The 27,795-nt window shown below is 39.9% G+C and overlaps 1 protein-coding gene across 3 annotated transcripts in view; it reads right to left on the reverse strand.

Moving 5' to 3' along the window:
• LOC114657387 (astrotactin-2-like) overlaps positions 1-27,795 on the reverse strand; it is a 2,479,169-nt gene that overhangs the window by 1,000,990 nt on the left and 1,450,384 nt on the right. The window lies entirely within an intron of this gene.

Genomic DNA, 27,795 nt, shown 5'->3' on the forward strand with positions numbered 1-27,795 from the left:
ACCAGGACTGACAAGTCAGAAGTTTCTCTAGTTATTTTTATTTTTTTTTAGTCATTCTAGTGTGTGTTCAGATTATAATCTATCTATCTATCTATCTATCTATCTATCTATCTATCTATCTATCTATCTATCTATCTATCTATCTATCTATCTATCTATCTATCTATCTATCTATCTATCTATCTATCTATCTATCTATCTATCTATCTATCTATCTATCTATCTATCTATCTATCTATCTACCAACCATCAGGTCCCAGTCTATCAGAATGTTTGTTATGTCCTTTCTCCATGAAAACAAAGGAATTGAAAAGTGAAAAGTGGCTGCTCTGCATTACCTTAGTCAAGGTGGCATTGCTGTCACCTGCTGATCATGCATCTCTTTGTGATGAGGTTCATCTACTTAAGATGTGTATATCTTAATGAAAGGCATTGTATATAGCAAATTTTTATATATATATTCCACAATACTCATGTAAGATTTCAGTGTTTGGCCAACATTGGAGCACTACCGAAACTCCCAGAATACCTTCTTACATTTCACACACACCAAGGATAGACTGGAGACTCATAAATTCTCTGGTGTGACTATATGCGGGTGTGTGTCTGAGTGTGCCCAATAGGGATTGTCACTAATTAAAATGCCAGGCTCCAGCCTTCTGGGACTCTAACAGTAAACAAAATGAGAAATGCTCAGTAAATAGAGCAATGAATGAACATCAGTACTGGGAGTACACAGAGAAAAATGATAGCATAACGTTTGATTTTCCTTTCATGTCTTTTTGGAAACTGCTTGGAAGCATTAAAAACTAAATATTCTGCCATGAGCTTCTTAATATTTCAAGGTCAGTTCAAATTTTTGGACTTGACTATTAAATTTCAGGCTCATTTAGAAGTTAATCCCATTCTAGTACCATTGGCTGCAAGGTACCAACCCCGGTTAGGATGCCAGGCTATTGCATTGAACTTGTGTGACTCCAACCCACACAGATTCAGTCATTCATCCAACAAGTCCCGAATTGGTGTGAACAATTAATGCAAATGCACATCTCTGGGAGGTCCGAAGTACTCAATGAGAATTCACACAGGGGAGAACATGCAGACACAGAGACAGCGACTGGGCCAGGAATCTAAACCTATTCCCTACAGTTGTGAGGCAGGAGCAGTAAACTGATGTATGAAGGTGCTGCTCTTTTTGTTTCAGTAGTGTTTTCTGTAAATTTTTAAAAATATTTAGTCACTCCTGCCATTTTATAATGGAACTTTATAGCACACAGGTTGCCTAAAAACGTACCAAATACATCCATTCTGCAAGCCAAGACAGTTGATGAGTTGACGATCCATGTCTTGAGATTACACAAACGTTGTAAAATAGCTTATATGTGACATTTTTGAACAAAAGAAAATGCCGTTATTATGAGATTCAGCCATTTTGAAAGAAGAGCAGCAGTAAGCACTAGTTCAGTGTTTGTCTTATTCTACAAAAAACTTTCACCCCAAGGGGTGTGGCTTCCTCTAGAAAGACAAAATCACAGTAACCTGTTTGTGCCACTTGCTTAGCATTGTGTTGATTTACTTTCGTATTTATGTGAGAAGCCCTCTCAGGAAAACTACTGGTATCACACAAGGAAATAGAAAATGTGTTCTCACCTTCAGAAAAATAGTATTAGGAATAGGCAAAAACATGATTGTTTCCAGATCCCTTTTGTCACAACCATGCGTCAGAAACACAGAAGGCATGTTTTCTTTTGCTGTTTCGTACATTCGATAAGTTTTTATTTTTCACTGGTGCTCCGTGTCCCATGGGTTACATCATAAGTGGGCAATGTCGGACCAACCTGGAAAAGTAATCTTCTGGAATTCCCTTTTGTCGAAATGCTCCAACATGATTAAAAGGGTTAAACGTCATCATCAGCTACAGCGAATCAGAAAATTGAGCATAATGCCTGTGATAATTTTCTTACGTTTTTAAATCTGTTTAGACAAATCGATGTTTTATTTATAGGTTTCTGTTACTCTTTTGTTCTTGGCAATTGACCTCTGCAAAGGACCCCGTACGTGTGCTACTTGCCTTACACCCAGCGCTTCTGGAATAATAATAACGCAGGTATTTTTACTTCAGTAGGATATGTGTTAGGTTACTCGTTACTTTAAAAAGTAATCGGACTACTTAACACGTTATTTTTATTGTGTTACCCTACTGCACTTGAGATGGTGCTGCTGAGTTAAGCACTGTATGTTCAGCTCATCAGCATAAATATAGCGATTTCTGAAATACTGACACAGATCATTTCAACCCGGAGAAAGAAATAATACAATCACCTGAACATTTGCCTCTAGAAGAGAAGATTTATGGATGTGGTGAGAGAAGACATGCAGGTGATGGATGTAAGAGAGCAAGATGTAGAGGACAAGAAGATATGAAAAAAAATGATCCGCTTTGGCAACCCCTAATGGGAGCAGCCGAAAGAAGAAGAAGAAGAAGAAGAAGAAATGTAGTTTATAGACACTTCTACCTGTAGCTGCTGAAAGCGTGTGAGAAGCAAACACATGCGCAGGCTGACAGAGTGCAACGGACATGCGCAGACTACAAAATCTTTAACAGTAACCCGATTAAGGGTTTACATGGCCACATAATCAAATTAATTGTGGAGAAATCTACTCCTGTTATTCAGGTTTCTTGGAGGGCAGCAACATGAGTTTTCTATCTGAAATAAGGGTTTATATGGCATTTTATAAGTCAGGTTTCTGTGAATAATCATATTATTGAAATGCATGTAAACATGCCAAGCTGTACCTTCAGTGATGATTTAAATGTAGAAATTTGGTAATATGGATTCCCTTATATTAGTAGGTAAACTTTCTAGCGTTTGAGGACCCTATTGCTATAGGTTCTGCCTATTACAGCATATATATTAACCTTTGAAATTTTAAGTAGACTTGAACAATGAGGTCACAGCATGCTCCCTGGACTTACTAGGTTCATTATTGTACAGTTAAGGTGTTATTTCAACAGTGTGCGAATCAATTTTGGGTCTACCGGAAACAAGACAGGCTTGCACCTTAAATTTAAGGTCAGGCCATTGATACAAAACTGAACTCTTAAAACTAAGCAAAAAATAAAAATTCTATTGTTTTGAGAATCACATTCCCTAATGGCTAACAATTTTTGCATCGGGATATTGTGGGTGTAAAAAAAATAATTCCTTTGTTTCCATTAAATGAACACATTTACTAGTATGGGAACACATATTTATTGTTTAATTGTTTTTGTTCCAGAAATAGAACTCAACAGATGGGAATCATGACAAAACATATTCTCAACATCATAACAAAACAGCTTTACATTTATTAATTATAACCTGCTTTACTCTAGGGGATACATCATTCTGACAAGATTAAGTGTTATAAATCAGAGAATTATTTTCAACAACAAGCATGTACCATATGCATCAGGCATGACACATGTCAGCAGCTGTACAGAGCTAGATTAAAAAGATTAAGTTCTGAAATGTTGCGTAAGTGTGATTAATTAGGACAGAGGTTTTCTGCTGATGGGTCATACATCAACACGCAGCGGATTGGGACGTTATTTTAACTTTATGTAGTATCAGCAACTTTAGATATTCAAGTGGGTAACAACCTTTGATCGGAAAAAACAAAAATGATCTTAGCGTCATACAGTATGTACAGGAAAACGATTATTCTGTATAAACATAATAGCTGTCCTGGGAACGTAAGACAGTGTAATTTATAAGGTTAAAGACAAAAAAAATAACTGGATTATCACTGTGAGTCTTTCAAAGTGAGGGGTGTGCATTAAATTACATTAAACTAGATTGAGAAAAGTTCTCAAGAGTGTACTCTGATTATTGATGATAAGGAAAAGAAGACTCTGCTGGCCAAAAAAGAAGTGCAACTGAGTGAATGAACACTAAAATGTGAAATAAAAAAGACCTAGTGAGTCACAGAGATGCCTGGGATGATTCACAACAGCGGCGCAAACTCCCTCAACTGGCTTTTGTAGATTTGGAAGATCAAGGGCTGTGCATGAGGTCCACTCAAATTCCAGAGCTCCTCATTGTGTTAAAGAAAGTAAGGCTGGCAATCCTGTGGAGGCCCGGTGCTTCTACTGTTTGTATTTCTATTTATCTTTGAAGTCACCTCCCAAAGTTGGAGATTACAGATAGTAAGACGGATTGATCAGCAAATCAGAGCAGCGTCCAAAAGCTCAGCTCCCACTTCATCACCATTGATGAGGGAAGCATAGCATTTTAGTTCAATCTGCTCGGCAATCTCCCAAAATCTCTACATTCACTCTATAAACTTTTCCACTAAGCACAGCTTTTTCCCATTAGTAAAAGTAATGAGGTGTCGACTTGGAGATACTGATTACAACTCAGTTAACTTCAGCAGCATAGACGTGACTGGGAAAAGCGTGAGGCGAAAGTGCAAATGTGCAAAGGTGGTCCTTATTTTAAAGCACAGAGTAAGAGGCCTTCAAGCCCCATCTCTAAATGGGAAAATTCATGTTGCACGCAATGTAATGTTGCCAAACCAACAACGAATTTAAAGGGCAAACCAAGAAAGAGATGCAAAACAGAAAAAGGCCCAATCCAGGAGACTGAAAAGAAGTGAAACAATGAAGACAAAGAGTTGGATGAAATCTGAGGTCAGAAGAACAAAGCAAAAGTCGGGAACTTAAAAGATCAATTCAAAGATCTGTAATTCTCAGGGATGGTTTAAATGCAGCTCAGGTAAAGAAACAGTAAATTCGCTCACGACGAAAATCCAATTTGCAACATACGCAAGGGCTCTGGAAAGGCAAAAGTCTTGCAACATTCAAAGATAATAGTTTGGAATGAGTACACCACGGCACATAAAAGAGCTTATGAAGCCTTGAACCGAACAATACAAGATCTCAGAGATCCTACCAAAATAATGGGAGGTACTGTCGTTTTACTCGCAGGAGATTTTCGTCAAACATTACCAGTTATTCCACGAGGGACACCAGCGGAGGAACTCAACGCGTGTTTAAACTCCATGCTTCTCCCACGGTCAGTTATGTCACGTGTTCTCGGGTAGGTACACGAAAAAATGTATACATTTATGCACGTAATGGGCAAACAAAAAATGTAGTATACCTGAAAGCACTGCAGTAGTACTCAGTGTATTTTTACTTCTTAAATGTTAATGTTTTACTGTTTAATAATTTATATGCTTCTTATATGTTGTTCAAATTCTTTTATCAAAATACCAGTAACGGCACAATGCACGAATACACTTGACTTTAGCATTCATAGTATTCATCCTCTTTCTCTGTACGTTTAGCATTTGTTTGCTCAGAGGTCGATGTGCTTGCTCCTTCCCGAGCAGCTCTTCTTTACTCCACCCTAGCGGCCCGCTGCTTCTCTTTCATCGGCATCTTTTTGCGTTAAAACTGATAAAGTTTGTTTTTGTGTTGCAATTACTTAGTATGTTTAACCTTTCACTTAATCTGGCACTTAAGTCTTCAATCTGCCTCAAGAATGATTAGCGAAGGTGGTAGGGAATGAGAACGGCGCCCATACGCATGCGCTGCAGGACCACTCTGTTGCGTGCTGCCGAGAGTTCATTCTACAATAAAATAAAATAAAGATAAAAAAAGTAATAAAATCATCACCTCGAAAGCAGATATTAGACGTCACGTAGTATATGTGTACCAAATTTCAACTCAATAGGTGAAACGGTTTGCGAGCTACAGGTGATTTAAAATCCTGGACAAACGAACAGCCATGGTAGCGTATTATAGAAGAAAATTTTACTGTTTAATAATTTATATTTATACTAGACATTAAGCCCGCTACAATAACGGGTGCTAGAATAGTAGTGCATAAGCATTTGTAGGAACAGTCTATATTAAGTGGCAAAGGACCGTCTATTTTCTGTTACACTAATACCGGCTTGTATGTGGCTGTAATATGCGTAACTGTATTGTGTGCCTTTAATTTTCTCTCACAGTAATACGTCTCTCCAGCAAGTATTTTAATCTGTGCTGGCGTGCAGCTGATTATTGTATGTATTGCAACGGATTTTATGTGCATGAAAATAAATCTACTTTTAAAAGTCATCCTATTGTAATATCATGAAAATTCGTATATTTAGGAAAACACTTTACACTTTACCGGGCCAAGTTTGTTAATCGCAAATCTGACATCCTCAGAGTGAACACTTGCACAACAACAAACACTAATCCCACCTCTTTGGGGAAGCTGGTCTCCGCGTCTCAGTACCCGATTGGGATTTTTCGTGTGTTATGTTTTAGGTCTTACCTCATTTACCGAAATCCGATTGGATCGGCCGTGTGATATTTTATAGGTCCCGCCCTCTCTGTCTTGTGTGATGCGTCAGGCGGCCTTTGAAGCATTGCACCGTGCCCCGCGCATGCGCACTTCACCAGAAGACACACACACACGGACACATGGACGCACACAGGGATTTTATTAAAGAGGATGCAATGTGCTTCCTATATATTACTTCATATTCTCATATGATAATGATGTTAATAATGTTGTTTATACTGATTTCTATGTTATTGTAAGTGCTCTTTATTTGTTGAAAAATAAAATTGACAATTAACAAACTTATTTTATAAATACTAGATTTTATTTTTTTTCCCTTGCACTCAGAGAGCGAAGCTACTGGGTAATCAGTTGTAATGGAATAAAAATGAATCAAAAATAGGTTAATGCATGAGACATGCCTGTGGTGTGGTGTGCTGGGTTGGTAATATCACTTCACGAGAGGCCCACCAAATCAACAAGCTAATAATGAAGAGGGTAAGCTCAGTTATGGAATGCTCTCTGGACCCCCCAGGACGTCGTAGCAAAGGAAAGAATGAAAACAAAGCTGAGGGCCATTATGATCAATGCTGCACATTCCCCTCTCTGAGACACTAACACTGAAGACTTTCAGACAATGAATTATTCAGCAGACATGTGTCATGAAACACTATGGGGGCTTCTTTATACCAATTGCAATATGCCTGCATAATGCCTCATTGGGAATGGGACTGCCAGAAGTTTACTTTAATTTTTTTTTCTTTTTAGCATTTCTGGTGTGTGTTCAGACCACAGTGTGTATGTGTGTGTATTGTGGCAGACGACTGGAGCCCCTTGCCCCTCCAGGATGCCTGGAGAAGGGAAGGACCGGGAGAGGGACAATATCTCCCTCGGGACGCAAGATGGCATTCCCCTGGATTGCATCAGGGCCACGGGCTTGGAGCTTGAAAGCTCAACCATGTTGGGTCCCATTGCCACCACCAGGGGGGCACCTGGACGATTCCGGAGTCCTGGACTGCAGCACTTACGCCACACTCTGATGTGCTCCCAGAAGAGAATCACCACATCAGGAAGTGCGGCAGGGTCATCGTCACGGAGCATCTGGAACACATCTGGGTGAACTATAAGAGGGGCACCCTCACTCCATTCAGGAAGCCAGAGTCGGGAGGCAGAGCTTACGGGAGAGAAGTGGAGGTGGTGAAAGAATAGAGGATAAGAGAAGGAAAGAATGAAAAGGACCGTGAGCAATAGTGCTGGTGGGTTGTGCACTGAATAAAAGGCAAAAGAAAAATAAATTGTGTGTGCTTTTGGACATTGTGTGTCTGTCTGTGTTGAGGCTGATTCTCCACAGTATATATATATATATATATATATATATATATATATATATATATATATATATATATATATATATATATATATATGGGATTGGCTCCAGCAGACCCCCGTGACCCTGTTCGGATTCAGCGGGTTGGAAAATGGATGGATGGATGGATGGATGGATATATATATATATATAAATATACACTATCCATCCATCCATTATCCAATCTGCTATATTCTAACTGCAGGGTCACGGGGGTCTGCTGGAGCCAATCCCAGCCAACACAGGGCACAAGGCAGGAAACAAGCCCCGGGCAGGGAGCCAGCCCACCGCAGGGTGTGCACACAGACACACACACACACCAAGCACACAATTTAGAATCACCAATCCACCTAACCTGCATGTCTTTGGACTATGGGAGGAAACCGGAGTACCCAGAGGAAACCCACGAGACATGGGGAGAACATGCAAACTCCACGCAGGGAGGACCCGGGAAGCGAACCTGGGTCTCCTAACTGCAAGGCAGCAGTGCTACCACTGCGCCACCGTGCCACCCAATATACACTATACATTAATATACAGTATATTATATACACATACACATACACACACTGTGGTCTAAACATACAACAGAAAGATGAAAAAGAAAGAAAAATTTAAAAAGAAAGAAAACCATTGACTTGGCATGAATCATTTATTTATGTATTTATTTATTTGAAGAGCTTCTGTAAAATGCCAAATTTCCCCCTGGAGACAAGTAATGTTGCAGTGGGCTGGCGCCCAGCCCAGGGATTTGCTCCTGCCTTGTGCCCTGTGCTGGCTGGGATTGGCTCCAGCAGATCCCCGTGACCCTGTGTTAGGTTATAGTGGGTTGGACAATGAATGGATGGATGGACAAATAACGTTCTATCTATCTAGAAAGTTCTATCTATGCCATACTCTTAAATAGGCTTTATTTTTGCTTTGCGCCCTCCCCCACCATAACCCATCATCTATGGGGGAGAACCAAAAGCTTTAGATTTATTAAAAATTTCAATCTCCGGTTTTTGACGGATCTCAGCGTTTTAGGGTCCACTGATATTGAAAACATCAATATCTTGATGATGGGTGTGTGTCTCTGTGTGTGTGCGTGTGTGTGTCTGTGTGTCACAGTTTCTAGAGCTAAAATGAGTGGACAGAAAAATACCAAACTCGATACTTAAGCCTGTTATGCCCGTTTGCTGTGTCTGTGTAAAGGAGAGTGGTAGATAAATAACCCTGCTGTTCTTATTTCAAATTGAATAAAGCTGGATTTGTAAAAGTAGTGAGACTCAGCCTCGTGTTTTGGGGTGCAAGACAGGGACTCACACATCAGAACATCTTTTAGTGAATTTTGTATTTTGAAAAATCCCATGTAAAATGACTTTTTGTGTCAGCTTCACAAAACTCTTTTATTTGCTCATCACTCAGTCGGGCTTCACGTTCACTGAAGGCTTTCAAACATTCTTTGCAATCATGAATATCAAACTGTGATTAATTATGATTTCCTAGTACATGATTTTAATAGGGTGGCGCAGTGGTATCGCTGCTGCCTCACAGTTAGGAGACCCGGGTTCGCTTCCCAGGTCCTCCCTACGTGGAGTTTGCATGTTCTCCCCGTGTCTGCATGGGTTTCCTCCGGGTGCTCTGGTTTCCTCCCACAGTCCAAAGACATGCAGGTTAGGTGGATTGGCGATTCTAAATTGGCCCTAGTGTGTGCTTGGTGTGTGGGTGTGTTTGTGTGTGTCCTGCGGTGGGTTGGCACCCTGCCCGGGATTGGTTCCTGCCTTGTGCCCTGTGTTGGCTGGGATTGGCTCCAGCAGACCCCCGTGGCCCTGTGTTCGGATTCAGTGGGTTGGATAATGGATGGATAGATGGATGATTTTAAGAAAATACAAAGGATCAGGAAACACATACAGTGGAACCTTGGCTTGCGAGTAACTTGGTTTACGAGTGTTTTGCAAGACAAGCTAAAATTTTTAATAAATTTTGACTTGATAAACGAGTGAGGTCTTGCAATACGAGTAGTATGTATACGCTTTGTCTGCTAAGCGTCATGTGATTACAACTGAGCTGGTGGTTCTTCTCTCTCTCTCGCTGCAGGATTATAGGCAATCGTCTCCTATTCTCCATCTGAGTCGGCATGCCTCAGTCATATAGTCAACATCCGTACGAGCGTATACTGTTTACTACAGCATTGTGTGTGTGTGTGCGTGCGTGCGTGTGTGTGCGCGCGTGTGTGTGTGCTGTGACGTGCGAGTCCCCGTCTTGCACCCCAAAACACGAAGCTGAGTCTCAGTACTTTAGCAACACCAGCTTTTTTCAGCTTGAAACAGCAACAGCACAGTTATTTATTGTAGCGGGATCTGCCACTCTCCTATACACAGACACTGTGCATTTATAATGTTCCTTGCTCCTTGTATCACCCATCGATGATTGGCGCTTATAGCATGTCCGCGATCTTTTCGGATTCGCTTTTACGGCGAACTGCTACAGCGCTGGGAGACTGCGATTGCTTTGGGACGCTCTTCCACGTGTCGTCCCGTTGGGTGGACTCCCACAAGAGTTTAGAAACTCACTCACACCAGCCAAGATTCGTTTCAAAGATAAAGTGCAGGTTAATTTGTTTTATGTATTTTTACTTTATATTTTGTATTTTATCATTTTTATATGAATAATTTTGGGTTGTGGAACGAATCATCTGAGTTTCCATTATTTCTTATGGGGATATTCACTTTGATATACGAGTTCTTTGGACTGCGAGCACGTTTCCGGAACGAATTATGCTCGCAAACCGAGGTTCCACTGTATACTAATATTATCTGGCTGATTTACTTGTGGAAATTGTAACCAATTAATGCGTTAAGAAGTTATGGGCAGGGTAAATAGATAATTTTTTAATTTATTATTACGGTCAGCTGACTCAATCAATCAATCAATCAATCAATCAACTTAATTTGATTTGAACTTTATGTAAAAATAAGAAGACGACATGGGAAAAGATATAAAAGTAAGCAAATAAAAACAGAAATTAAATTAAAATAACATCAACGTTCAAGGAATAATACATTTTAAATAAAATGACACCAAAACAATAAGTTAAGGTATGTCAACAAGTAAAAAAAAAATAAAGCATTTAAGGAATATTTCAAAGATAACAGACCTGACTGAATTCTAAGGCAGGATGGATGGAAGGGAGTAAGCGTACTTTATTAGAACATTAGAACAATCTAGACCAGTGCTTCCAAAACTCAGTGCCGGGGACCCCCTGTGGCTGCAGGCATTTGTTCCAACCAACTTCTGTTTTTAATTGGACCCCTAGCCCAAACAAGTGAGCTGTTATTTCAAAGTTTCTGTGTTTTGAAGTCAATGGAGAAATAACAAAACTAAGTTGGGTACATTTTTATTAAAATGTAATAAGCACTTATAAGGGGATAGTTTTTTTTTTCTTTTACTTTGTAACAATTTTCAGCCTGATTTTCATTCTGCGTTTCCTGGTGTTCTGATTGTTTAATGAGTGGATCTGACGCTAAAGTTATTGCAGCCTTTCATCATTCAGTGTTGTTGACCTGGCTGTCAGCTCTGTCTGTTTTAATTTTCATTATTAGGATACAATGAAGGGTGCAAACTGCACAAAAAAAAAATAACAAAACAATAGGACAATAACGAAAGAGAGGTAAGCATTTAAATCAAAAGTAGAAATATTTCTAAATGTCTTATAAATGTAATAATCATACTGCTGTGCTCTACTAAAGGCAGAATAAGAGAAGGGAAAAAAGACCATCTAAATAAATGAGATCAAATAATAAAATAAATAATTAAAAACCTGCAGCCACAGTGGGTCCTCAGGACTGAGTTTGGGAACCAATGATCTGGATGAGAACAGGCCATTCAGTGCAAAAAAGCTCACCAGTCCTATCCACTTATTTCTTCCAAAAAAACAAGTTTTGAAAGTCCCTAACGTCTTAGTGTCTACCACACTACTTGGTCGCTTATTCCAAGTGTCTATCATTCTTTGGGTAAAGAAAAACTTCCTAATGTTTGTGTGAAATTTATCCTTAACAAGTTTCCAACTGTGTCCCCCGTGTTCTTGATGAACTCATTTTAAAGTCACAGTCTCGATCCACTGGACTAATTTCCATCATTATTTTAAACGCTTCAATCATGTCACCTCTTAATTGTCTTTTGCTTAAACTGTAAAGGCTCAGCTCTTTTAATCTTTCATCATAATTCATCCCCTGTAGCCCTGGCATCAGCCTAGTTGCTCTTCTCTGGACTTTTTCTGGTGCTGCTATGTCCTTTTTGTAGCCTGGTGACCAAAACTGCACACAGTACAGGCAGTCCCCGGCTTACATACGAGATAGGGACTGTAGGTTTGTACTTAAGTTGAATTTGTATGTAAGTCGGAACAGGTACATTACTGTAATAAATGTTATTGTTGACCGACTGTAACCAAGTGCTCTGCCAATGAATGATGGAGTTTCACCTCTTTCTAACATTTTTATTATTTCTACTTTATTTTCTATGGTGATGGTTTTTCTCTTCTTTACTGTATCACCAGCACTTGCATCAGATTTGTGTTTCAGAGACATTCTTAAAGGGTGAAGACAAAAGGTTAAGATGAGCTCTTCTGTACAGCACTGTACACGCTATCACAGCAGATTGGGCACCAGTCGTCAACATGTCTGATGTATAGGGTGGTCCAGATCTAATTATACAATTTTCATTACGCTATAACTTATTCAGTTTATTACATAGAAAATCACCCGAAAAATCTCAGACTATCGAGAATTGTGCGAACTGACGACACAAATAATCGTCTTCGCGCCGAACTGGAATCGTCCCCGCATAAATCAAAGTCATCCAGATGATCTGGATCTGCAGAATTAGATCTGGACCACCCTGTACTGACAAGAGACAACTTCCTGCTATGTGCGTAACAGTACAAGCAGGCTTGCTATTATGAATGAATGGGGGCAGCGAGGGGCGGTTCATCACCAGCCCACATCACAGTCACCTCCACCACAGTATGCTGCCTGCAGTGTCCCACCGCACCACCGCCCCCATTCAACATGCAGGCATCCGAGGCACACTACAATGCACCCTCAATGGCCTCTGTTCAGCCACAACAGGATCACCACTTGCAGTAGTGGGCGGGCAGTGAAACCGCTTGCCGCCGGGAGCCGCCCGACGGACACTACAGTGCATGAGCAGTGAAATCGACCCCCTCCAGCCCCCACTTGCAGCGTCCCTGGGCCGAAGATGACGGAGCGGCAGTTACCGAGGCGCATGCGTTGTAGCTGCGGCCCCATTCGTATGTTGTAGGTCGGGTGTCCGTAACCTGGGGACTAGCTGTACTGCAGATGAGGCATCACCAGTGTGTTATAAATCTTGTTATATAGCCATGATTTAAAAACATCAACTGACTGTGCTTCTCTAACACATAATGGATGGTCATGCCAATGATAAGGTAGGCAAATGCTCAGTGACTGACTGATATTTTCTTAATTGGGGGAATGACCAAAAGACCAGCATTAAGAGAGAGAAGAGAATGTACCAGAGTGTATGGTGTAATTAGCTCAGTGATACATTAAAAGAAGAACTTTAAAATCAGCTCTAGGTTGTACTGGTAACCAGTGAAAAAAAACTAGAATGGAAGTTCGTCATATCACAGTAATAACGTGTAGAATAATACGTTCTGTTCATAACTTTTATGGACAGAATTTCTAGGCGCAGCCAGGGCATTGAGGGGGTCCGGTTTGGTGGGCTCAGGATTGGGTCACTGCTTTTTGCAGATGATGTTGTCCTGTTTGCTTCATCAGGCCGTGATCTTCAGCTCTCTCTGGATCGGTTCACAGCCGAGTGTGAAGCGGCTGGGATGAGAATCAGCACCTCCAAATCCGAGACCATGGTCCTCAGCCGGAAAAGGGTGGAGTGCCCTCTCAGGGTTGGTAGCGAGATCCTTCCCCAAGTGGAGGAGTTCAAGTATCTCGGGGTCTTGTTCACGAGTGAGGGAAGAATGGAGCGTGAGATCGACAGGCGGATCGGTGCGGCATCCGCAGTAATGCGGGCTCTGCATCGGTCTGTTGTGGTGATAAAGGAGCTCAGCCACAAGGCGAAGCTCTCAATTTACCAGTCGATCTATGTTCCTACCCTCACCTATGGTCATGAGCTATGGGTAGTGACCGAAAGAATGAGATCGCGAATACAAGCGGCTGAAATGAGTTTCCTCCGCAGGGTGTCTGGGCTTTCCCTTAAAGATAGGGTGAGAAGCTCAGTCATCCGGGAGGGGCTCAGAGTAGAGCCGCTGCTCCTCCGCATCGAGAGGAGTCAGATGAGGTGGCTCGGGCATCTGATCAGGATGCCTCCTGGACGCCTCCCTGGTGAGGTGTTCCGGGCATGTCCAACCGGGAGGAGGCCCCGGGGAAGACCCAGGACACGCTGGAGGAACTATGTCTCTCGACTGGCCTGGGAATGCCTTGGGATTCTCCCGGAAGAGCTAGAAGAAGTGGCCGGGGAGAGGGAAGTCTGGGCATCTCTGCTCAAGCTGCTGCCCCCACGACCCGACCTCGGATAAGCGGGAGACAATGGATGTATGGATAATACGTTCAAATTATTATTTTTTTTCTGGCATGAGTTCTCCTAGAGGTGACTCTTCCAAGCAAATGGGCTTCTTCTTACCCTCAGGAGGCTGTTTGCTGAAACCGGCAGAACTTGTGCCGAGGACGGCAATGCAATTAAAAATATGTTAATTAGATGTGTTAAGAAGTGTTCCTGACAATGACAGATGAATGAAGTCTTCTTCTTCCAACTCAGATATAGTCCTCAGCCACCCAATCATATTTCTCCTTTAAACAGGAGGACACATTGTGCTAAAAATGTAACAAGGTTACAACATTTTTTTATTTTTAAAAGACCCCGTTATTTGCTCAACAGAGGCCTGAAACAAATACAAAAAAAAAAAAGCCAAGTAAGCAGGTGCTCCATGCAGCAGTTGCCATAGCAACCAAGCTTCTCCCGGCAGCATCCTTTGAATGCAGATATTTGTCACGTTGGAAACTCCATGCCTTTTGATTTCAAAAGTTTTGTCTCTGTTTTATTTTAGAGCCATACGTTTTCATTAAAAGCATTTAAGCATAGGCACACTTCATGCCAGACTTACTCCACCACTAAATGCCCATTGTCAGAAAATCACAATTTTATAAATGGCAACAGAACACAGCAGCTAGGCATATGCAGAGCATCTGCTAAATTACAGGTGCACTTCTCAGCAACTTGAAAATGTTAAGAAGGACCACATTTATTTTAATTGAAAGGCTCCATAAACAATTTTGTCAGGTTAGTATATTAATAAAATAAATTCTACAGGCACATTTAAATGCTTGTCATTAAATCATGAAAATGTGTGAGAGCTACACTTGGTGAACTGTGGATTTTTAACCAGTTCCTTCTTTTGAAAGTAATATATCCTATTGGAGTGGCAGGGTTAAAATGATAAATTCTTCTTAGAAGGTCTAAATTGATAATATTCTAGGAAAAGTCAGATTGGTTAGCTCATGATTTTGGTTCACTAATTATGGCACATTTGGGCAATTTTCAAAAGACATCATACCTACCGTATATACAGTAGAACATCTGGTCACAAACGTTTCCAAACACGTACAAATCGGGTTACGATCAAAAAGTTTGCCAAAATTTTGCATCTGTTCACGACCACACGCTCTGGTGTCGAACAAAAGCACTGGCGGCCAGTTTCCCTACGCGCGTTCGTATGCGTCAATGATTTGCCATTCTTCGTTTCCCGTTTTCTTTTGTTTACGTACTCGGGGCCTAACAACGCAGCTGATGTTGCAAAAGGAGTTACAATGTTAACCAAGCAGAGGCCTCAAGTGCTGGAAGAGTTGAAAAAACTGTTGCTAGTGTAGTAGAACGAGAAGCAACTTGCAGGGGATAGCATAAGCGAGGCAATCATATGCGAGAAAGCCAGGAAGATTCATGGCGATTTGCTGAAAAAAAATCCTTCTTCGAGTGGCGAAGGTGAGGAATTTAAATCCAGTAGAGGACGGTTTAAAACGTTTTGCAAGAGAAGTGGCATTTAATTTTTTTTCCCTGTGCTTAAAACTCATTAAAAAAGTGTTTGCAACGAGTGGTTCGTAAGGGTCTAGCTCGAATTTTACAATGTTAGTTTTCTCTGTTGTTCAAGGTTTTCTCAGTGTTATTCAATGCTTTTACATTTAGTTTACTATTACACTGTGCATTCTATGGTATAATTAACTATTTTTGTGCTTAAAAAATATATATTTACATACAGTTCGTACGGTCTGGAACAGATTAATTATATTTACATTGTCACACACGTGCGACTAGGAGCGAGCTGAATGGACCTAGTGGAGGTGATTACCCACCGGGCCAGGGGGTGGCAGGGTGCTCTAAACCTGTTTCTGTTAATTCTGCAGATCAAATACGGGAAAACCTGCCTGAGTCGATGTCACTTCCGGTTCCTGCTCCCAGACTGACGCCACTTCCGGTTCCTGGCCCCAGACTGACGTCACTTCCGGTTCTGGCTCCCAGACTGAAGTCACGTCCGGGTTACAGACTATAAATTCTCCATATTGCCAAACCAAGTTCAGTTCAAGTCGGGAACTCAATAAAGCAACATCTTTTGTGAACTTATAATCCTTTTGCAGCTAGGAACAATATACGGGTGGCTGCCCCAAACCTTCTTTAGTGTGTTGAGGCTCATCATTTCACAACATACAATCATATGGGGAAATTACATTCGGGTCGCGACCAAATCGGGTCGCATCCAGAGTTTTGGAACGGATTACGGTCGTGACCAGAGGTACCAGTGTACTTGCGTATAATTCGGGTCTTGAAACCCAAAAAATCAATCATAAAATCAGACCCCGACTTATATGCCCATTCAAAAATGCAACACTTAAATTATTATTTTTTTTACATCTTCTTGCTTCCTCCAATCTTGCACCAGTTTCTCAGACACATCGAATTGTTTTGCAGCAGCGCAGCTACTAATTGCTTTTGCCACTTCAACAACTAATTTAAAACCAGCTTCATATTTTCTTCTGATCGAACGCTCTATTATAGATAAGGGATGCTCTTACGATACGATACGAGGTGTATGAGGGTGTGAGATACAAAAAACACAAAACAATGCAAACGTCGGTTCGGAGTAGTTCGGGTATTACTGTGTGGTCACGTAGGCACAATACATAGAAAAAAAGGCAGTGTGCTCCGTGGTTACTCCTTAAGGGGGGAGTTAGCAAATCATAATCTCTTGGACCAATAGCATGAGTTTTCCACATTCAAGTTATTCGACCGACATTATAAAATACCGGAAATTATACAGTAAAATCAAGCCCTGACTTATCCGCGGGAGAACTTAAACACGAGTATATATGGTAATTGAAACAATTATTGATGAGTGAAACAACAACAGTTGCCCCTAAAATTAGTTTCACAAACAATTTTGCAATTGTGAAACGTGAAACTCACTAAAATTAGGTATGTGTGGTGAAAAACAAGGAATATTGCTCCCTACAGAGTAGTTCAAAATGAAAACGAAGGTCTCTTTCCTTGGATACTCTTCAAAGCTGGCATGATGTTACACAGCTCCTTCCATCTGGGTCTGCATACACTCATCTGGTTCGCTACTCATTTATATCACTGATAAACACACCCAGTTTTCCCCAACTTAGAAAGCCAGTCCAACTCCTCAGTAGATACATACCCATGTCAAAGGATTTTAAAAATGGAGAAGTCCTTGCATGTGAGTGCTGTCTAGCTACACGCCCTCACCTTCAATGCTCTGTACTAGTGATGGATGATTTGTGAATGATTCGTTCTTTTTGAATGCCTCTTTTCATTGAATCATTGGGATCGATTTGCAAACATGAACAAATTGATTCAGGAGAGCTCCAATGGAGTGCTATTTACCATGTTGATTTGGTGGGAGGTGATGTTACCAGCTCAACAAACCATAGCATAGAAAACCACACTGACCATCACAGGGTTGTAGAAGATGTGAAAAATATTGCTCTGCTCTGCCCTTTCTTAATAGTTCATGTATGTTATGCGACCAGTTACATCTCTCCAGTTCTGATGTCACTACACTGGTTACCTGTGCCATTTAGAATTGACTTTAAAATACTGCTTACGGTTTACAAAGCGTTAAATAATCTCTCTCCATCCTATATTTCGGAATGCCTTTCACTTTACACTCCAAATTGTAACCTAAGAGCTTAAATGAGTGTCTGCTTAGAATTCCAAGAGCTAAACTTAAAAGAAGTGGTGAGGCGGCCTTCAGCTGTTATGCACCTAAAATCTGGAATATCTTACCAATAGAAATTCGCCAGGCTAATACAGTGGAGCACTTTAAAAAACTGCTAAAAACTCATTATTTTAACATGGCTTTCTCATTGCTTCATTTTAGTGTACCCCTGATATTCTGTATATGCATTTAATTACTGTTTTGTCATGGCTCCACAATCCATACTAAGCCCTACTTTTTCTGCTGTTCTTTTTCCGGCTTTCTGTAGTTGCGATCTGCGAAATTGCCACCAGATCAGGGCACCATGCAGTCTCTACATTGATGGATTGAAGGCCAGATGTCCACATGACCATCATCATCTAATTGTTCCACATGAAGGATTTAGATCATTTATGTTAGGTAGAATGCCCATTGGGGGCTGGGTGGTCTTGTGGCCTTGGAAACCTTGTAGATTTGTTTTTCTCCAGCCCTCTGGAGGTTCTTTTTTGTTTTTTCTGTCCTTCTGGCCATCAGACCTTATTTTATTTTTTGGTAATTCATATTGCCTAATCTTATTTTTTCTTTTTTCGTTCTTCGTCTTGCAAAGCACTTTGAGCTACATCATTTGTATGAAAATGAGCTATATAACTAAATGTTGTTGTTGTTGTCGTCCAACCTCTCACTGATATGGACCCTCAAGTACTTGTAGGAGTCGACCACCTCTACATTCACTCCTTGAATAGTGACCGGACATAGAGACTCTTTGGTGTGGCAAAAAGTCAATGAGCAGTTCCTTGTTTTTGCTGATGTTAAGATACAGACCATTCTTTTTGTACCAAGAAACAAAGTTCTACCCCTGACTCCTCTCCTCTGTCTCATACACCTGATAAGCGCAGAATCATCTGAGAATTTCTGCTTATGACATGGCGTGGTGTTATATTTCTAGTCTGAGATGTACAGAATGAAGAGAAAAGGAGCCAGGCCTGTTCATTTTGGTGCTCCACTGTTGCTTACGTGTGTATCAGAAACACAGTCCTTGAGTCTCATAAACTGTGGTCTGCCCGACAGATAGTCCGTTATCTGGGACACCATAGGCTCACACTGTACACCTGCATATCTCTGACTTATTGGAAATCCTGTCTTAAAAAGAATTCTGTCATACATTTCTCGTTGTCCCTAGCCACTGCTTAACATTTATCCAATGGTACGCCTTTCTTCACACATTTAGCATGCTATTAATCTTTAGCAGTTCATCTTGTTTATTGTAAACTGGTGATGGCAGTTATTCACTGATCTGGCCTTATTATTTCAGCTTGCTATCGGCACCCAATCAGTGGTCTTTCACAGAACTTTTCATCCTTATTTTTTATATTACTCTGCTCTCTTGTGTTTATGACCTCTGCTTCTGTTTATCCAACTCATCATTTTACCTGTCTGCAATTTGACCTTTCTCTCTGTATTTTTGGCTTCATCTTAGCAGGCTCCTTGAACTTGATTATGTTCCACTCGGCTTATTGACCTTTTTGTGCCTTTGACCATCTCTCCTTGTCCTTTGGCTGTCATATTATCATAGACGAATCCTTCCTTTAATATTGTTGCTTGATACTTTCACCTTTTCGAGCACAGTTAAAGCATTTATGTTCAGCATTGGCCCCAGACGCACATTCAAGCTATAGGAAAAGGATGTTTTTTTGCTATCTAATACTAACTGGGGCTCTGCTTTGGAAAGGCATCCTGTTGAAGGTTGGCTTCTGATTTGAATCTGATGTTGCCAGGGTAGGCACTGCCCTCATACAACCCTGAAATTGATTTTGTGATTCTGAGAATGTCACTATATGGTTATAATAAGAACAATAATAATACATTTTATTTATATAGCGCCCTTCCCTTGCTCAAAGTGCATATATTATGAGATCTTAAAAAGTAAATTGAATCCCTGCAATACACTGGCTATACATTTAGGGCTAATTCTTGGCTTTCATATTATGAATCCAGGATAGGTACTGTCCCCCTATGACCCAGAGTTGTATTAAGTGGATTTGAGTTTGTTAGATAGATAGATAGATAGATAGATAGATAGATAGATAGATAGATAGATAGATAGATAGATAGATAGATAGATAGATAGATAGATAGATAGATAGATAGAATGGAAAGATCGGGGGAGGCTCCGTATCAAGGCTGTATGCTCCTCTGACCTGCTAGATGGCTGCATCCCTAGACTGCAGTGTCTATTTGGATATCCACAGCACATGCTGGGAATTAAGAGCCCTAGGGTGCAGCCAGGAGTCAGGTTTAAGAAGAACAAAGCTCACCTGGGAAGAGTGAAGGAGGAAGAGGAGGAAAAAAGAGAATTGTGTTGTATTGAACTGTGCTTATGCAACTAGTGAAATTACTTTATTGCATTAAAAATCTTATATTTGAACCCAAGACTTCTGTCTGTGTGATTGTGTCTAGACTTTGGAACTCTGTGGCATCCCAGCAGGCCACAAACTGTTAAAAGAGAATGTCTTATTTTAGAGGACAAGCAGGATCTGTCACAGATCTGAGCTGTGCTGTTTCCTCATGGATCCAGTATTCTGGAAATTATTACCAACTATTATCAATCAATACTGATAGAGTCTTGAATGCAGTACTTTTAAAAAGGTATAATAATAGGGAACTTTGAGAGAATAAGAGGAGCCTTCTAAAGGTATAAAAATAGAAGATATCTTTACAAAAAACAACTTTCATTTTTCATCTTGATCCTGTCCATGTCTAGAGCTATTCCTTTGTAATTTGGCTTAAGGTAATGCTCTCTTAACAGACTTCTTTATGATCTGCTTTCTGAGTGAGCTTCTGCCGGTGGTTCTTACTAGAAATTTTCTGCAAACAACATTAAAAAACATTAAGCTAAAGTCCATGTCAGATTATTTAAGAATTCCAGTGATTTTCGTTCATAGAGTTTATTTACTTAATCTTAGAAAATCAGCAGCAGTCATGGTACTGTTAAAGTCAAAGACAAAGAACAGAAAAATAATTTGTAAACTAGAGATATGTTGAACAATAATAATGAAAGTTTTTTTTTTCTTTTCTTTTTAGGTACATTCTTCCTATTGCGACAGCCTTGAAACAACTCATTTCCCATTGTTGAGACAATTAAATTTTTGTTGAGAGATCTTGAACAGATTAAGCTATGCACAGGTTTAAATTTTCTAAATCTCCCATTTAAAAGCATTGGAAAATTTTATATCTTGAAAACAGATAAACTTTCTGTGCAACTTCAACTATGACTGTTCACTGTTTCAGTTTTACCTTATGTGTGGTTACATCAACTTGTATATTTTCCTCTTTTTCATTTCCAAAAAACACTACTGATGGCAAACAGATCCCCAACATCTCTCTTTGCAAAACTCATTTCATGAAAATTACTACAGCAACATGCTCAAGCAAGTAAGCAAGTACCGTATATACTTGCAACAGTAAAAATCAATCATACAATCAGACGTCAACTTAAACACCCTTCAAAAATACGACACCTAATATATTTTTTTTTTACAACTTCTTGCTTCTTCCAATCTCACACCAGTTTCTCAGACGCATCGAATTTTGTTGCAGCAGCGCAGTTACCAATTTCTTTTGCCACTTCAACGACTTTTCATTTAAAACCAGCTTCAAATTTTCTTCTGATCGAACACTCCACCGTAGATAAGGGATGCTCTTACGATAAAGGTGTATGAGGGTGTGAGATACTAAAAACACAAAACATTGCAAATGTCGCTTTGGAATAGTTTGGGTATTACCGTGTGGTCACGCAGGCACAATACATAGAAAAAAAAGGCCGTGTGCTCCGTGGTTACTCTCTCAGGTGGACGTTAGCATATCATAATCTCTTGGACCAATAGCATGAGTTTTCAGCATTCAAATTATAAAACAATGGAAATTATACAGTAAAATCAAGCCCTGACTTATCCCCAGGAAAACTTAAACGCGAGTAAACACGGTAATAACAAACAGCAAACAATGGCAGTACACATAATATCTTCTACATCTACATCATACCTAGAAGCCAAGGAAATGACTAAAAAAATATAAAATAACGTCCCGATCGTCACAACCAGACATACAATATTTTACAATCACGATATATACACTGCATTGTTTCTGTTTTTTTAATTATTTAACACAAAGTAATAAAAATGTTTTGAAACCTGCACTAGCCTGACACATTTGTCTGGGTTCATTATTGAAAAATTAAGTTGAAATCACTGGAAAAGCTCACTGCTTTAATCAATAACTCTTTTCTAATTAAATTGTTAAGTTACTGCCCTGACTCATTATTCTCCAAAGACAATACTCTCTTTCTAACTCCATTAAACATGTAATCTTTAACTTTTTTAACGTCCTTCTTCCCAAAATAAATGAGTTTCAAGATAGTTAATCTTGTAATTCACTGTGTAAATATATATATGGTGCGATAAACAAAAACTGTCAGCTGAGTGGCAGTACTTTGGGCAAAAACAAATGAGTGAGGTCAGCAGAGAAAGTCTGCACCCATTTGTGCCAACTAAAAGGCAGTGAATACTCAAATAACAGCTCTGTGCCACTGTGAAGTGCAAAAAGGCTTCTCTAAATGCACATTTTGGACCTTAAAGTAGATCTTCTGGTGGCTTAAATGTGTTTTGGTCTAATATTGTGTTGAAAAATTAGTGATCATTTCTGTTTACTGACTTTTCCGAATAGTCCCAACTATATGCCTGCTGATTCCTAAAAGGAAAAAATCTCAGACATTTGCTACAACATCTATTCCCAGGGACCCCCCATCCACTTGCCCCAATGAATACATTACTTGAGAAATTTGTAATTTCAAAATCCCCAATGTATGCATTTTAGTTTGCTTTATAAATCTTTTTGTATGCATAAGAATAAAATAAATTAAGTATACAGTTAAAGAAAATGCAGAATATTCAGGGGTTTGACTGGTCTGGATTTCAGGGATTTTTTTTTTCTTGGGCTGTAGTTTTAAAATTCAAATTTTAAAATAAAGAATAAATTAGAGATGAACATTCATGAACAAATTTATTAACAAATAAATAATGCTTTGTGAATCAAAATCACTACATTTATATGCTCATTTTTCTGTGACTTCTGTTCTGTCTGAGTCGCTGCTTGTTAATGGAATACAAATTTGATCGGCAGACATTTCTTTAAGGAGATTTCTTGGGACAATTCATTTTTTGTTGAGATATCTTGAACAGATCAGACTGCGCACAGTTTTAAAACTGAAAAATCTGAAAAGCATTTCCGATTCTGTTCGATCTGCAGGACCACTTGTGGATGGAACAGTGGTTTTATCAGCAGACACTTCTCTCTTCTTTTCTTTAATACTTTCAAATCTCACTTTGTTTATGACTTTATCATTTCTTTTCTTTCTCCATGTGGTCCATGTTGTCACTTTTGCCATTGTGCATCTGTGGTGATCACACACGTGCACGTACCCAAAGTACTCAAAGAAAAAACACAGTGGTGTAATGCCCATCTTATATATAATTCACCAGTCTACTCACTCACTCACTCACTCACTCACTCACTCACTCATTCACTCACGTCTGTCCGAAGCCGAATGCGCAGTCGCCTTCTGCGCAGCTGCCCGAAAAACCTTACGAGACCGACATCGCGGCAGGCAACGGATTTATGGCCGCAAAAATTCAAAGAGAAAGGCGACTTCGATTAAAGCTCTAGAGGCCTGAAAGGCGATTTCGACTACAGCTCCAGGCCTAATTACGCATTCATTCAATACACCTATATCAGGTTTGTGGTGCTTATACTTATTACTATTCCACTCGTGCCCGTTTCATCTTACGTTGTCGAAACGGGCTCTTTGTCTAGTTTGAAATATTTATCAATCAAAAAATAACAGCAGATATACAGAAGAATGGAAATAAGAAAAGCAAAGGACCATATGAGCAAAGGTCAAGAGAACTGAACAGCAAAATCAAAACATGAACCAAAATCAGTACTGAAGTATTTCCTAAGTTATCACCAAATAAATTCTTCTCATTCTTTTTGTGACAGTGAAGTCATGGAGTCATGCCATCATCTCAAAGTAATCGCGAAATTAATATACAAAATGATGAAGTTACAAAAACATATGATCCTAAAACAAGCAAAGATAGGAGAAATAACAGTAAAAAACCATGTGTTCTACCAGGTGATGAAAAGTGTCAGTTATAAGAAAAAAGGGGTCATAAAAAATGGTCCAAACGTTCATACCGGGAAGTAAGAATCATCAGTCATTAAAGCCAAAAATACTAAAGTAAATCAAAATAAAAACATTCAAGAACAACAGATAAGAAACCAGGAGAACTAAATCACAAAGAAAAACATGAAAGTTTTGTTGTATCCGTAATTTTGGACAACCACTATTATCCCAGTTCCTTTTCACTGGCAGCTAAAATGAAAGAATGAAGTAGGAAATGAATCACAAAACTTAAAGTAATGCAGGAAAGAAAACCAACAGACTGTATATTTGTCACAAAAACCAAGCATTAAAAAACTAGATATCAAAATAAGGATTACCATAAGCCACATAAAAAAATTGCACGCAAATATTCTTAGAAGCACCTTCAGTCTTGGATGGCATCAAGCACATAGCACCAGCTTATAAAGCTTCACATTGTAGATGTCATGTTTCTGGAAACCATGCCCCTCAACAACCGTGCAACACATTGTGGCAAAAGGACCACAAAATACCAGCACCCATGATAAAACAAAAAAATGGTACGCCAGAGTGGAAACCATTAACATAAGTCTAGAGACTAAATATTGCAAATATAATCATATGAAGAGAATCTGTGACAGTCCACACTTCTATAAACATGAAATAATACTACAAGAAAAATATATTTGAAGCAGAAAGAAAATTGTATTATGATGCAGAAAAAGTTACAAGATGTATTCAATCAAACAACTAAACCTTATTGGATTGAGTTTGTTTATCATCGCATTCTCGGTGTACTTTAGTGACTATAAGGTATACAAATCTCTAGAAGGTAGCTGCCTCTGAGGCTACATCTACACAACTACATTTTCATTTAAAAATGGTGTTTAAAATGAAAACAATCTCCATCCACACTATCTTTTTCACGTTGTTTATGAATGCATCTCCAATGATATGAAAAAAACCAAATCCTCACATGATATTGCAGTTTGCCAACACACTCATCTGTGAAAATGGAAGTGTCCTACTTGATGCCGCTGGCCACAAGATTTATTGCAGAACTAAACTAACCATTAAATTACTTGCCGTACGCTCAAAATTTTTTGGATTCTCAGCTGGTGCAGATTTCCGGCATCCAGATTTTTAGACCTTTATTGTAATGTGGGCAAACACTTAGAAAAAGCAGTTTAATGCAGAAAAGTGCAAAGTGTTAAACATAGGCCAAAGAATATGTAGACAATTATAAATACAAGATAGGAGGCACTGTCCTTAAAGAAGCAGCCTCTGAAAAGATAGATAGATAGATAGATAGATAGATAGATAGATAGATAGATAGATAGATAGATAGATAGATAGATAGATAGATAGATAGATAGATAGATAGATAGATAGATAGATAGATAGATAGATAGATAGATAGATACTTTATTAATCCCAAAGGGAAATTCACATACTCCAGCAGCAGCATACTGATAAAGAAAGAATATTAAAGAGTGATAAAAATGCAGGTATAACAGACAATAACTTTGTATAATGTTAACGTTTTAGAGTGGCATAGTGTGGGGGAGGAACGATCTCCTCAGTCTGTCAGTGGAGCAGGACAGTGACAGCAGTCTGTCGCTGAAGCTGCTCCTCTGTCTGGAGTTGATCCTGTTTAGTGGATGCAGTGGATTCTCCATTATTGATAGGAGCCTGCTCAGCGCCCGTCACCCTGCCACAGATGTCAAACTGTCCAGCTCCATGCCTACAATAGAGCCTGCCTTCCTCACCAGTTTGTCCAGTCGTGAGGCGTCCTTCTTCTTTATGCTGCCTCCCCAGCACACCACCGTGTAGAAGAGGGTGCTCGCCACAACCGTCTAATAGAACATCTGCAGCATCTTATTGCAGATGTTGAAGGACACCAGCCTCCTAAGGAAGTATAGTCGGCTCTGTCCTTTCTTGCACAGAGCATCAGTATTTGCAGTCCAGTCCAATTTATCATCCAGCTGCACTCCCAGGTATTTATAGGTCTGCACCCTCTGCACATAGTCACCTCTGATGATTACAGGGTCCATGAGGGGCCTGGGCCTTCTAAAATCCACCACCAGCTCCTTGGTTTTGCTGGTGTTCAGGTGTAGGTGGTTTGAGTCGCACCATTTAACAAAGTCCTCGATTAGGTCCTATGTTGACAAAATGTTCTCATCATCTAAGCAATGCGTAAAAGCAATTGGAAAGGCAAATGAAATGTCAGGCTATATCTTAAAAACTGTTGAATATAAATTGATGTTATGCTTAAACTATATAATGCACTAAAGAGACCACATCTGGAGTATTGTGTGTAGTTATGGTCAACAAGCTACAAAAAAGACTTGAAGTTAAGCAGAAGAGTGCAACCAGGTGCACCTCAGAACTTAGACATTTTTCTACAATTACAGACTCAGATAATTAAACCAGTTTAGTCTTTAGCAGAGAATACAGCATGTGGAAAACATCCAGTGTGGTCCCAGAGATAAAGAAAGGGCATTGTGGTGATCCCAAGGACTTCGGACTAGTTGCTCTTACTTCATACATCATGAAGACCTTTGAGTGGCTGGCCCTAAAACAGCTATGACTCCTGATTTTAGAACATCTGGATCCTCTGCAGTTTTTGATTTTTCCATTCCTTTTAACACTATTCTGCCTCATCGACAATCTCCTGGATCATGGTCTTTCTGAGCAACGGAAAGAAGTTTGTGAGGCTGAGGGACTGTGTGTCATAAATGGTGGTGTGTAATCCTGAAGCACCTCAGGGAACTGTCCTGCCCTCCTTCCTGTTACCCGCTACACAACAGACCTCTAGCACTTGCCACTTAACAGAAATTTTCAGATGACTCCTCCATTAATAAAGGAGACGACTCGGAGTACAGGAAGGTTGTGGAGGAGTTTGTCTTGTGGTTCAGGGACAACAACCTGCGGCTCAACATCAGTAAAATACAAGAGCTGGTGGTGGAGTTGTGGTGTGCAAAGGAACGTCTGAGACCAGTCACCATTCAGCGGGAGGATGTGGAAGTGGTGTTGAGCTACAAGTAGCTGGGGAGTCCACATAAACAACAAACTGGACTCGTCTGACAACACAGTGGCTCTGTACAAGAAAGGCCCGAGCAGACTGTACTCCAGTATTTTAAATTTTCCAGCAAGTTGCTGGAAATGATCTACCAGTCTGCGGTAGCCAATGGGGTGTTCTATGCTGCAGTCTCCTGGGGAAGCAACTTGAGCGCAAAAGAAGCACAATGCCTGAAGAGGAAAGCCTGTTTCATCACAGGGTACACCATGGACACACTGGAAGCTGTTGTGGAAAAGAGAATGGTGGCAAATTTGGATGCCATCATGAAAAATCCCCTCCATCCCCTCCTGGAAGGCGCTCTGTTGGAGGACTGTTAAGCCACAGGCTCATTCCACCAGGGTGTGCTAAGAAGCACCTCTAGGGGTCTTTTCTGCCCACTACTATCAGGCAATTCAATATTTCCTCCCGATGTACTCATTAAGTTAATGTTGAAATTTCTGCACAATATACATTTTATTTATCGATTGATTGATTAATTGATATCTGTCCTGTGATTCTGTATCCTTGTTTTTTATGTTTCTGCTACTGACAGAAATTCACCAGGCTAATACATTTGAACCTTTTAAAAAACTACTAAAACCCATT

The sequence above is a fragment of the Erpetoichthys calabaricus genome, chromosome 9 (assembly GCF_900747795.2).
Source record: "Erpetoichthys calabaricus chromosome 9, fErpCal1.3, whole genome shotgun sequence".
Lineage (NCBI taxonomy): Eukaryota > Metazoa > Chordata > Cladistia > Polypteriformes > Polypteridae > Erpetoichthys > Erpetoichthys calabaricus.